The sequence below is a fragment of the Bombina bombina genome, chromosome 4 (genome assembly GCF_027579735.1).
Source record: "Bombina bombina isolate aBomBom1 chromosome 4, aBomBom1.pri, whole genome shotgun sequence".
In the NCBI taxonomy this organism is placed as follows: domain Eukaryota; kingdom Metazoa; phylum Chordata; class Amphibia; order Anura; family Bombinatoridae; genus Bombina; species Bombina bombina.
The window spans coordinates 1,118,489,413-1,118,499,772 of NC_069502.1; the positions used below are offsets into that span (position 1 = coordinate 1,118,489,413).

At 38.9% G+C, this 10,360-nt stretch overlaps 1 long non-coding RNA gene across 1 annotated transcript; it reads left to right on the top strand.

The window, feature by feature from the left end:
- Positions 1 to 579: 579 nt before the first annotated feature.
- Positions 580 to 9,929, top strand: LOC128655791 (uncharacterized). Its single transcript, XR_008401906.1, has 3 exons — positions 580 to 692; positions 1,648 to 1,760; positions 9,735 to 9,929. It is a non-coding gene; the product is annotated as an uncharacterized LOC128655791 (long non-coding RNA).
- The last annotated feature ends 431 nt before the right edge of the window (positions 9,930 to 10,360 follow it).

Here is a 10,360-nt window from a genome sequence, read left to right on the forward strand (position 1 = left end):
ATTTTGGGTTGCGGATTAATTTTTCAGCATATGGCTGTTGTTTATTTTTATCCCTCCCTCTCTAGTGACTCTTGTGTGGAGTTCCACATCTTGGGTATTTGATATCCCATACGTCACTAGCTCATGGACTCTTGCCAATTACATGAAAGAAAACATAATTTATTTAAGAACTTATCTGATAAATTAATTTCTTTCATGTTGGCAAGAGTCCATGAGGCCCACCCTTTTCATGGTGGTTATGATTTTTTTTTGTATAAAGCACAATTATTTCCAAATTCCTTTGTTGATGCTTTTTACTCCTTTCTTTATCACCCCACTACTTGGCTATTCGTTAAACTGAATTGTGGGTGTGGTGAGGGGTGTATTTATAGGCATTTTGAGGTTTGGGAAACTTTGCCCCTCCTGGTAGGATTGTATATCCCATACGTCACTAGCTCATGGACTCTTGCCAATATGAAAGAAATGAATTTATCAGGTAAGTTCTTACATAAATTATGTTTTTAAACAACTTTCTAATTTACTTCTATCACTTTTTCTTCATTTATTGAAAAGCAGGGAGGAATGCTAAGGAGCCGACCCTTTTCTGGATCACTATATGGCAGCGGTTTGCAAGAATGAATGAATCAACACAGAATATCATGGGAACAAAGCAAATTTGATAACAGAAGTAAACAGGAAACTTTTTAAAAATGGTATGCTCTGTCTGATTTTTGGGTTTAATAGCCATTTAATTAAAGTAGTAACTAGTGCTACTGCTACAAGCCGCGTCTTTAAAGGACTACTTAATACAGTATCATTGAATATTTATCAAATACACAATAAGACAACGTAATAGTGCTTACTTTAAAATGTAAATGAACAGTAGATTATTTTTTACCAAACTTAAAAGGGAATCCAATTTTTCCTAGCCTGTATCATGTGACAGCCATCAGCCAATCACAAAATGAATATACATATATACTCTTCACTTTTGCACATGCTCAGTAGGAGCTGGAGCCTCAGAAAGTGTACATATAATAAGAATGTGCACATTTTGATATTAGAAGTAAATTGGAAAGTTGTTTTTTAAACTGCATACTCTATCAGATTATGATACTTTAATTTGACTTAAGTGGCCCTTTAAATGTTTTGTTTTTTTGTATGGGTTCAGGATTGGCCAACGCCAAAAATGAAGGTAAATGCCAGTTGGCTGACACAGGAATAAATAAACTGACAAAATGCTGGATATAATTGTTTAAACAGCGTACATTTGAGATTCTGAAACCTTTCATCTGAATAGTGTCAATCTGTATTTTAGAACTCTTTCCTGTTTGCAGAAAAGCCTTTCCCATCAATAGAGTAAAGCAAAGTGTATCGACTAAAATAGGAGAGGAACAGCTTAAGGGAGATTGACTTTACTGACTGGGAAGGTTATAGGGGGTTGGGGGCTAGGCGTAGCCCCTTCCTTTGGATAGCACAGCTATAGCAGGACAATAGAAGAAGGGATGGGCAGTGTAGATAAGCTGCAACTAGCTGATCCTAAATAGGCTAGCACAGGGATTGGCCAGGAGGGGGAGAGGGGGTATGAACAGGAGTTGAGGAAATTAACTGCCTATAAAGATGATTGCACAATGCTTGGAACTCACAATAATTATTTTCTTTTTTCAGAGCAGAGCAGTTTTCTTTGTTGCAGAAATGGCTCCAAGGAACAGGATAATTGCTAAGAAATTGGGAAAGAACTTTGTATACTGAAGTCTCATTCATTGTTACATTTCTAGCTGGTAATGTATAAATAGGTTCTACAGCTTAAAGCTGTGATTTAATAGTGTATTTTATATCTATAATTTAATATCAAATAGATCATTGCATCCTATATAATATTCATGCTAGCATTGATTCAATTTACCACTGTAGAAAGGGTTTTTGTTTTTTATACTCATAAGCTATTTTTAGTTACTGGTAAATGTTTTGAAATTGATTGTGGCCAGATCAGACTCATTATGCTGTACTTGTTGATATATTGAATTGTTAATAGGTATAAAATGCTCTGGTTGATTATTTAGTCAGTGTTTTTACATGTTTGTTATTAGATGAAATAACCAAAATGACCATGAAGGGTAAGGTTATAGTACTGGGGGACTTTAATTTGCCAGATATAGACTGGAAGATTCCTTCTGCTAGATCGGCTAGAAGCAGGTATATTCTTGAATCTCTGCTAGGGGAATCACTTGAACAATTAGTCAAGGAACCAACTCGTAAGGAAGCTATATTAGATCTAATACTTACAAACAGTGATACAGTTTCAGATGTGTCTGTAGGTGAGAACTTAGGATCCAGTGATCATCAATCTGTTTGGTTTAGTATTCATGTTCAGGAACTGTACACCCAGACTAAAACAAAAGTTTTAGACTTTAGGACGGCAGATTTTTCATTAATGGGAGAATACCTAAAAAACTATTTAAAGGGGAAAAATCTTATTACAGGGGTTCAAGAACAGTGGGAATTTGTGAAAGGTGCCATTTTAGATGCAACCGCACACTGTATTAGACATGTCTGTAAAAGTAAAAGAAAGCGGAAACCAATTTGGTTTTCCAAAGAAGTAGCACATGCTGTAAAGACAAAAAAGATAGCTTATAAAAATTACAGACACACACAAGCAGATGATGATATGAAAATATGGAGACTCCAACAAAAAAAGACTAAGCAGTTAATTAGGAAGGTTAAAGCTGATGCAGAAGAGAAGATAGCACAGTCAGTAAAACATGGGGACAAAACATTCTTTAGATATATCAGTGAAAGAAGAAAAAATAAGGTAGGAATAGTAAAATTGAAATCAGTTGATGGTAGAATAATAGAAGGAGATAAGCAGATTGCAGACTGTCTCAATGATTACTTCTGTTCTGTTTTCACTAAAGATTGTGAAGATACAATGTCTACATTAAGGGATGCTATGCAAAATAGAAACAAGCTTAACAGTAATCTTTTTACAGAGGATGAGGTTTTGTTAGCATTATCAAAAATAAATGTTACAAAGGCAGTGGGTCCTGATAATATTCATCCAAGGGTTTTAAAAGAACTTCGTTCAGTGCTAACTGTCCCATTAACTGATCTGTTTAATCAGTCACTATTAACAGGAGCTGTCCCAGATGATTGGAGAATAGCAAATGTAATACCTCTTCATAAAAAGGGCAGTAGAGAAGAATCTGGCAACTACAGGCCAGTTAGTTTAACTTCAGTAGTAGGGAAATTAATGGAAAGCCTCTTAAAGGAAAGAATTATGACTTACATAAAGACAAACAATTTAGAGGACCAAAATCAGCATGGTTTTACTTCAGGGAGATCATGTCAGACTAATCTAATTGACTTCTTTGATTATGTAACAAAAGTATTAGACAAGGGAGGAGCAGTTGATGTAGCATATCTAGATTTCAGCAAAGCATTTGACACCGTCCCACACAATAAACTTATTCACAAACTATATCTCCTTGGTCTAGATTCAAAAATTGTGAACTGGGTGGAATGCTGGCTTAAGGACAGAAAACAAAGTGTCTTAGTAAATGGAGTTCATTCAGCAGAGGGGGCTGTTACTAGTGGTGTTCCTCAGGGGTCAGTTCTGGGGCCTGTTTTGTTTAACATATTTATCTGCGATATCAGCAAAGGGCTACAGGGGAAAGTATGTCTCTTTGCAGATGATACAAAAATTTGCAACAGAGTGGATGTTCCAGGGGGGGTAGACAAAATGAGAAGTGATATACAACAATTGGAGGATTGGACAAACGACTGGGATCTAAAGTTTAACACAGCAAAGTGTAAAATAATGCATTTAGGGAAGAAAAATCCAAATGTTAATTACAGACTCAATGACACTTTACTGACTGTTACAGACGAGGAACAGGACTTGGGAATTATTATTTCAGATGATTTAAAACTTAGTAAACAATGTAGTAAGGCAGCGAGTAAGGCTAGCAGAATGCTTGGATGTATTGGTAGAGGTATTTGCAGCAGAAATAGTAAGGTTCTTATGCCAATTTATAGATCATTAGTTAGGCCTCATCTTGAGTATTGTGTGCAGTTCTGGAGGCCATATCTTCAGAAGGATATTAACAAACTTGAATCTGTGCAAAGGAGGGCTACCAAAATGGTACATGGTCTAAAAAATAAAACTTACCAGGATAGGCTCAATGACCTAAATATGTATAGCTTAGAGGAGAGAAGGGAAAGAGGTGATATGATAGCAACTTTCAAGTACATTAAAGGGTTTAGTAAAACTGAGGCTGTGGGTATTTTACATAAAATGGAAAATTCAAGAACAAGGGGTCATGAGCTCAAGCTAAAGGGTAGTAGATTCAGGAGTAATTTGAGGAAGCACTTCTTTACAGAAAGAGTGATTGATTTATGGAATAAACTTCCTCAAGAGGTAGTAGCAACAAACACTGTGGGGGACTTTAAAAATGCATGGGACAAGCATAGGGCTATCCTACGAACTAGATAAGTTTATACTGTTAGGTAAGGTGGGGCAGACTTGCTGGGCCTATGGCTCTTATCTGCCGTCAATATCTATGTTTCTAAAATTAGGAGCCAGTAATAATATTTAGGAGCCAGGCATATCTTCTGGAGCCAGACAGTTAGATTTGTATATAGATATATGGATAATAACCCTTTAGGAGCCGGGGATAAAAATTCTAGGAGCCAGTGGCTCTCAGGCTCCTGGGATTGTTGAGCCCTAATTTAAGTCATATATAACTATTTCGGTTAGATAGCTAAATTATACCTCCTGGAAATTATAGTAGCTTTAATATTTACTAGCTATATGTTATATAAGCCATATTCCAAATTCGTTAAGGTTACTGGCTAATCATAAATTGTTCTATTTAGTAACATTAAATGGTGATATTTTATAGTTAAGTTATTTTGAGGTAAAGTCATTTCCTAATAATAACGTGACCATATCCAGGATACAGGCGATTTAATCGAATATTAATTAATCTAATTAACCTTACTTTATATTATAATTTTTATATGGTAATAATCAATTTATATATATGGTCATAACCAATAGTCTATTTACTGCATACATATAATCACTGTGTTTATAAAAACAACCTGTTCAGAAATAAGCAAATATTTTAATTTGGGATATTTATTTATTTAATTTGATATTTGATAGTAAGCTTGTTGTCATTAATTGCTAAATATCTCAATAGTGTGATTTTGGAGTGCGCTTCTGGAATTATATAACAATTTTCTGGGGTGCACTGCTAAGATTCTACTATATGAATTGGGGGTATTGCTGACAATAATTTTATTGTTGTTATTAATATTCATAATCCATAAATAATCTCATTGGGAGGGCACTCCTAAACTGTACTCATATTTATTGAATACACAGCTGAAATATTCTATTAAGCAAAATTTCTAATGGAGGGGAGAGAACGGGGGTTTAAAGGATAAGGATACAGAACAATCTGATCAGGAATATGATGCAGATGATGAAGTCTCAGCAACAAGGTTGCTGCCGTTATCTAGGCATTTAAAGACAAAATTAGTGGAAAACGCTGAGAAGGCCCTGAATGGGTTATAGGTTTTGCTTTCTATGCACATACAAAAGGGATGATGAGGTATTTGCATTTGATCGCTGATTGTTACATGGATGGCATATGGGGGGTTCTTACAAATTCCCAGAAGTTTTGAGAGAAAAACTAGGGAAGGAGGTAGCCTTAGGAAGGATGGCAGGCCCCCCCTTTAATGACAAACAGCTAAAGAATTTGATTAAATTATATTTGGGAGTGGTTACCAAAAAAGAGGCTGGTAAATTCTGAATGATTCAGCGATTATCCTACCCTAAGGGTCAGTCAGTAAATTATGCATCAGTATCCTACCAGCATTTGACCAGGCAGTAAATTTGGTTAGGTTGGCAGGCTGGGTCCTGATTTAGCTAAAGTTGATATGGAATCTGCATTCAGATTACTACCTATAAAGCCAAAAAGTTTTGTTTTGATGGGATGCAAATTTGAGGGCAAGTTTTATATTGACAAATATCTGCCTATGGGGTGCGCTATATCTTGTGTGGATTTTGAAATGTCCAGCACTTTTGCATTGGCTGGTAGAGAGAAGGGCAGGTGAGAGTAGTATCGTGCATTACCTTGATTACTTCATGGTAGTAGGTAGAAAGGGTACAGGAGAATGTGATAGAGTTCTTAATGTACTGCTGAAAATGTTTGTAGAGATGGGGGTTCCAGTGGCAGATGACAAATCAGAGTGTCCCTGTTCTAAGTTATTCTTTCTAGGCATTTAGAGTTATTCAGTAATCCCCATTGCAGATTGCCCCAAGATAAGGTTGTGAAGATAAGGGAGGCCATACGGCAGGTGATTTATAAAAGAAGGTATCACTTGGAATATGCAGAAATTACTGAGGCTGTTACATTTTGCATGCAGGGTGATTCCAGTGGGAAAAATCATTAAAAGAAGGTTGGAAGTGAGTACCAGAGGGGTTGTAAAGCCTAGTCACATGATTTGACTGAACAGTCAATAAAAAGGGGATTTAAAAGTATGAGATAATTTCCTAAGTAGTTTTAATGGCATCAGGATTTGGGAGCAGAAGGTGACAGCTAATGAAATCCGGTTATATACAGATGCTGCAGGAAGGGCAGGGTTTGGGGCTTATTTGGATGGCAGAAGATGCGTGGGTAAGTGGCCGCAGGCTTGGCATAAAAAGGGTTGGTGTTACTTGAATCTTTCCCAATTGTGACAGCGATAGAACTATGGGGGAAAGAATTGGCTAACAAAAGCATTTTGTTCCAGTCTGACATAGAGGAGTTGTAATTGTATTAAATAACCTATCAGCATCTTCCCCTCAGGCCATAGCATTCACACAGCCTCTAGTTTTAAAATGTTTAGAGCATAATATAAAGTTATAAACACATACCAGCAGTTAAGAATGTCGTAGCTGATGCTTTATCAAGGTTTAAATGGGAGGCCTTTAGGAAGCTTGCACCCAATGCGGCGCAGAAAGGCAAGGATTGCCCCATTTATCTTTGGCAGATTGGGAGCAATTAGAGGTAATCAATGGTTTGGTCAGACAATCATTGACAACACGGACATGGATATTTTTGGACAATTTGGTATAACCTAGGCACGCAGGTATCAAGAAAGGCAACTTAAGCACGGTAATGGCAGGAATCTCCTTTGCGCAGCTGTTGGAGGAAGTGGATGCGACAAAAAAGATTCCTGGTTAGGAAAAGGGTTAGAGGTTGGTCAGCGGAGAGATTGGAAATCTTAGAAAAAATTTTAAACAAGGTTTGTACTGCTGGTTTTGAGAATACAATTTTTGCGACGATATTTATGCTGGCTTTGGGAAAGCATTGAGGATGGAATGCCTGTAGAATCAGGACTAATATTCATATGAAGATCAGACAGATAGGGAAGGGAAAGGGGCTTGGATAACTTCTAAAGCAACAGGGGGTAAATATGTCCTGTTTCACATGTGAGAGGCTATTTAGGTGTGGCCCCTGCTAAGGGCGTCATGTTCTTTAGGCACAAGAATGGTAGTAGTTTAACCAGGTTCCAGTTCAAAAGGGTTTTTTCATTAGTAGTGGAGAAGCTAGGTTACGTTGTGGTGATAATGTGTTGTTTGGTGTGTCCATTTCAGGTAGAGCCACAAGATTATGGATAATCAGACACTCCTACGTGCACTGGGCAGCTTCACACACAGCTGCAACCAGACAGGGAGCAAACTTAGGTTTTAGTTCTAAAGAAGCAGGAAGTAGGTGGATTGGGAAGAGAGGGATGAAATGAAACCAGTTATTGGGGACAGCACAGATCTCTACGAGAAAGTGGGGTCTACCCGATATCTTAATTATACACCTGGGTGGGAACGACATAGGTTTGGTTCCTTCAATTGAGCTACAGGAGCAGGTAAAATAAATATTCAGCTGGTTCAAGCTAAAATGGGTGGGGACTGAACTAGTCTGGTCTCTGTCTTGGAGGGATAGTGTCACACAGGAAGGATGGACATTGAGTGGTGGTCTGCCGGTAAAAATAACATGCTCGCCTGCTCTTCAAACCTTGTGTTATTTGCTATGTCCTACAACTTCTTAGTCACGTGGGGCCGCCTATTTCTTTACAATGCTGGTGCCTTGATCTGTATGATCGGACAAGAGTAGGAAAAAGGTAAACCAGGCTGTTATGATCTGTTATGATCCAACAAGGGTAGTAAAAAGGTAAATCAGGCTGTTATGATCTGTTATGATCCGACAAGAGTAGGAAAAAGGTAAACCAGGCTGTTATGATCTGACAAGAGTAGGAAAAATGTAAACCAGGCTGTTATGATCTGTTATGATCTGACAAGAGTAGGAAAAGGTAAACCAGGCTGTTATGATCTGTTATGATCCGACAAGAGTAGGAAAAATGTAAACCAGGCTGTTATGATCTGTTATGATCCGACAAGAGTAGGAAAAGGTAAACCAGGCTGTTATGATCTGTTATGATCCAACAAGAGTAGGAAAAATGTAAACCAGGCTGTTATGATCTGTTATGATCCGACAAGAGTAGGAAAATGTAAACCAGGCTGTTATGATCTGTTATGATCCGACAAGAGTAGGAAAAGGTAAACCAGGCTGTTATGATCTGTTATGATCCGACAAGAGTAGGAAAAGGTAAACCAGGCTGTTATGATCTGTTATGATCCGACAAGAGTAGGAAAAATGTAAACCAGGCTGTTATGATCTGTTATGATCCGACAAGAGTAGGAAAAGGTAAACCAGGCTGCTATGATCTGTTATGATCCGACAAGAGTAGGAAAAAGGTAAATCAGGCTGTTATGATCTGTTATGATCCGAAAAGAGTAGGAAAAATGTAAACCAGGCTATTATGATCTGTTCTGAGGTCTGAGATCTGAGGGCCATCGTAAAGACCCTTACAAGGTAAGAAAAGGTCACTAGGTGTGCTTTGGTTGGCGGCAAGAGGGTCCTCTTTTGGTGGCGGGAAGTGGGCGTCCTGGCACGTGGGTAATGCAGTAATGGGGGGAGGTGTGTAGGGTACGGGGGCGGGGTATTGGTCTGTCGGTCAAACCCACAAGCCCTCCTAGTCTGCAGACCTTTCGGCCCGTTACTAGCAAATTGACGCCCCTGAGTTGCGCGCGGTCACGCTCCTTGGTTACGTGGGGACGCCCAGTTCTCTCGTCATGCTGTTGCATGAATTGTGTTATCAATTCAAATCCAAATTGGATTAAGGATATGTTATTATCCTAGTAGTTGAGGATCGCTCATTTTTCATAATTTAGATTTGAATTTAATAAATGTGACCTTTTCTAACGCCAAATCTGTGTCTGTCATTATTGGTATATGAAAATTGGGTAAAAGGGGTTACCAAACTAAAGGTAAAGTGGGAGCATTTGGGTAGCAGGTACCTGTGAAGATAGTTAAAGTGTAAATCCCTTAGCAAAGTGTATCGACTAAAATAGGAGAGGAACAGCTTAAGGGAGATTGACTTTACTGACTGGGAAGGTTATAGGGGGTTGGGGGCTAGGCGTAGCCCCTTCCTTTGGATAGCACAGCTATAGCAGGACAATAGAAGAAGGGATGGGCAGTGTAGATAAGCTGCAACTAGCTGATCCTAAATAGGCTAGCACAGGGATTGGCCAGGAGGGGGAGAGGGGGTATGAACAGGAGTTGAGGAAATTAACTGCCTATAAAGATGATTGCACAATGCTTGGAACTCACAATAATTATTTTCTTTTTCCCTCCCTCCCTCCCTAGAAATGACGAAGCCTAGCCCAAGGAAGAGGTCACGCACAAGAGCGATCACAAGCGACACGGCTAAGGGCAGATGCTGTGGTGTTTCCGCCACTCAGATTAAGACCGCCCGTGTAGCGCCCCTTAAGGGTTTTTTCGCCACGAAGCAGGAAATCAGCTACTGGTCTGTCGGTCAGAGCTGGTGGATGGCATAGAGAAATCATGGCATTTTTTAGTGGTATATTTCATGACGCGGCGGGAAGTGGGCGTCCTGGCACGTGGGTAATGCAGTAATTGGGGGAGGTGTGTAGGGTACGGGGGTGGGGTATTGGTCTGTCGGTCAAACCCTCAAGCCCTCCTAGTCTGCAGACCTTTCGGCCCGTTACTAGCAAATTGACGCCCCTGAGTTGCGCGCGGTCACGCTCCTTGGTTACGTGGGGACGCCCAGTTCTCTCGTCATGCTGTTGCATGAATTGTGTTATCAATTCAAATCCAAATTGGATTAAGGATATGCTATTATCCTAGTAGTTGAGGATCGCTCATTTTTCATAATTTAGATTTGAATTTAATAAATGTGACCTTTTCTAACGCCAAATCTGTGTCTGTCATTATTGGTATATGAAAATTGGGTAAAAGGGGTTACCAAACTA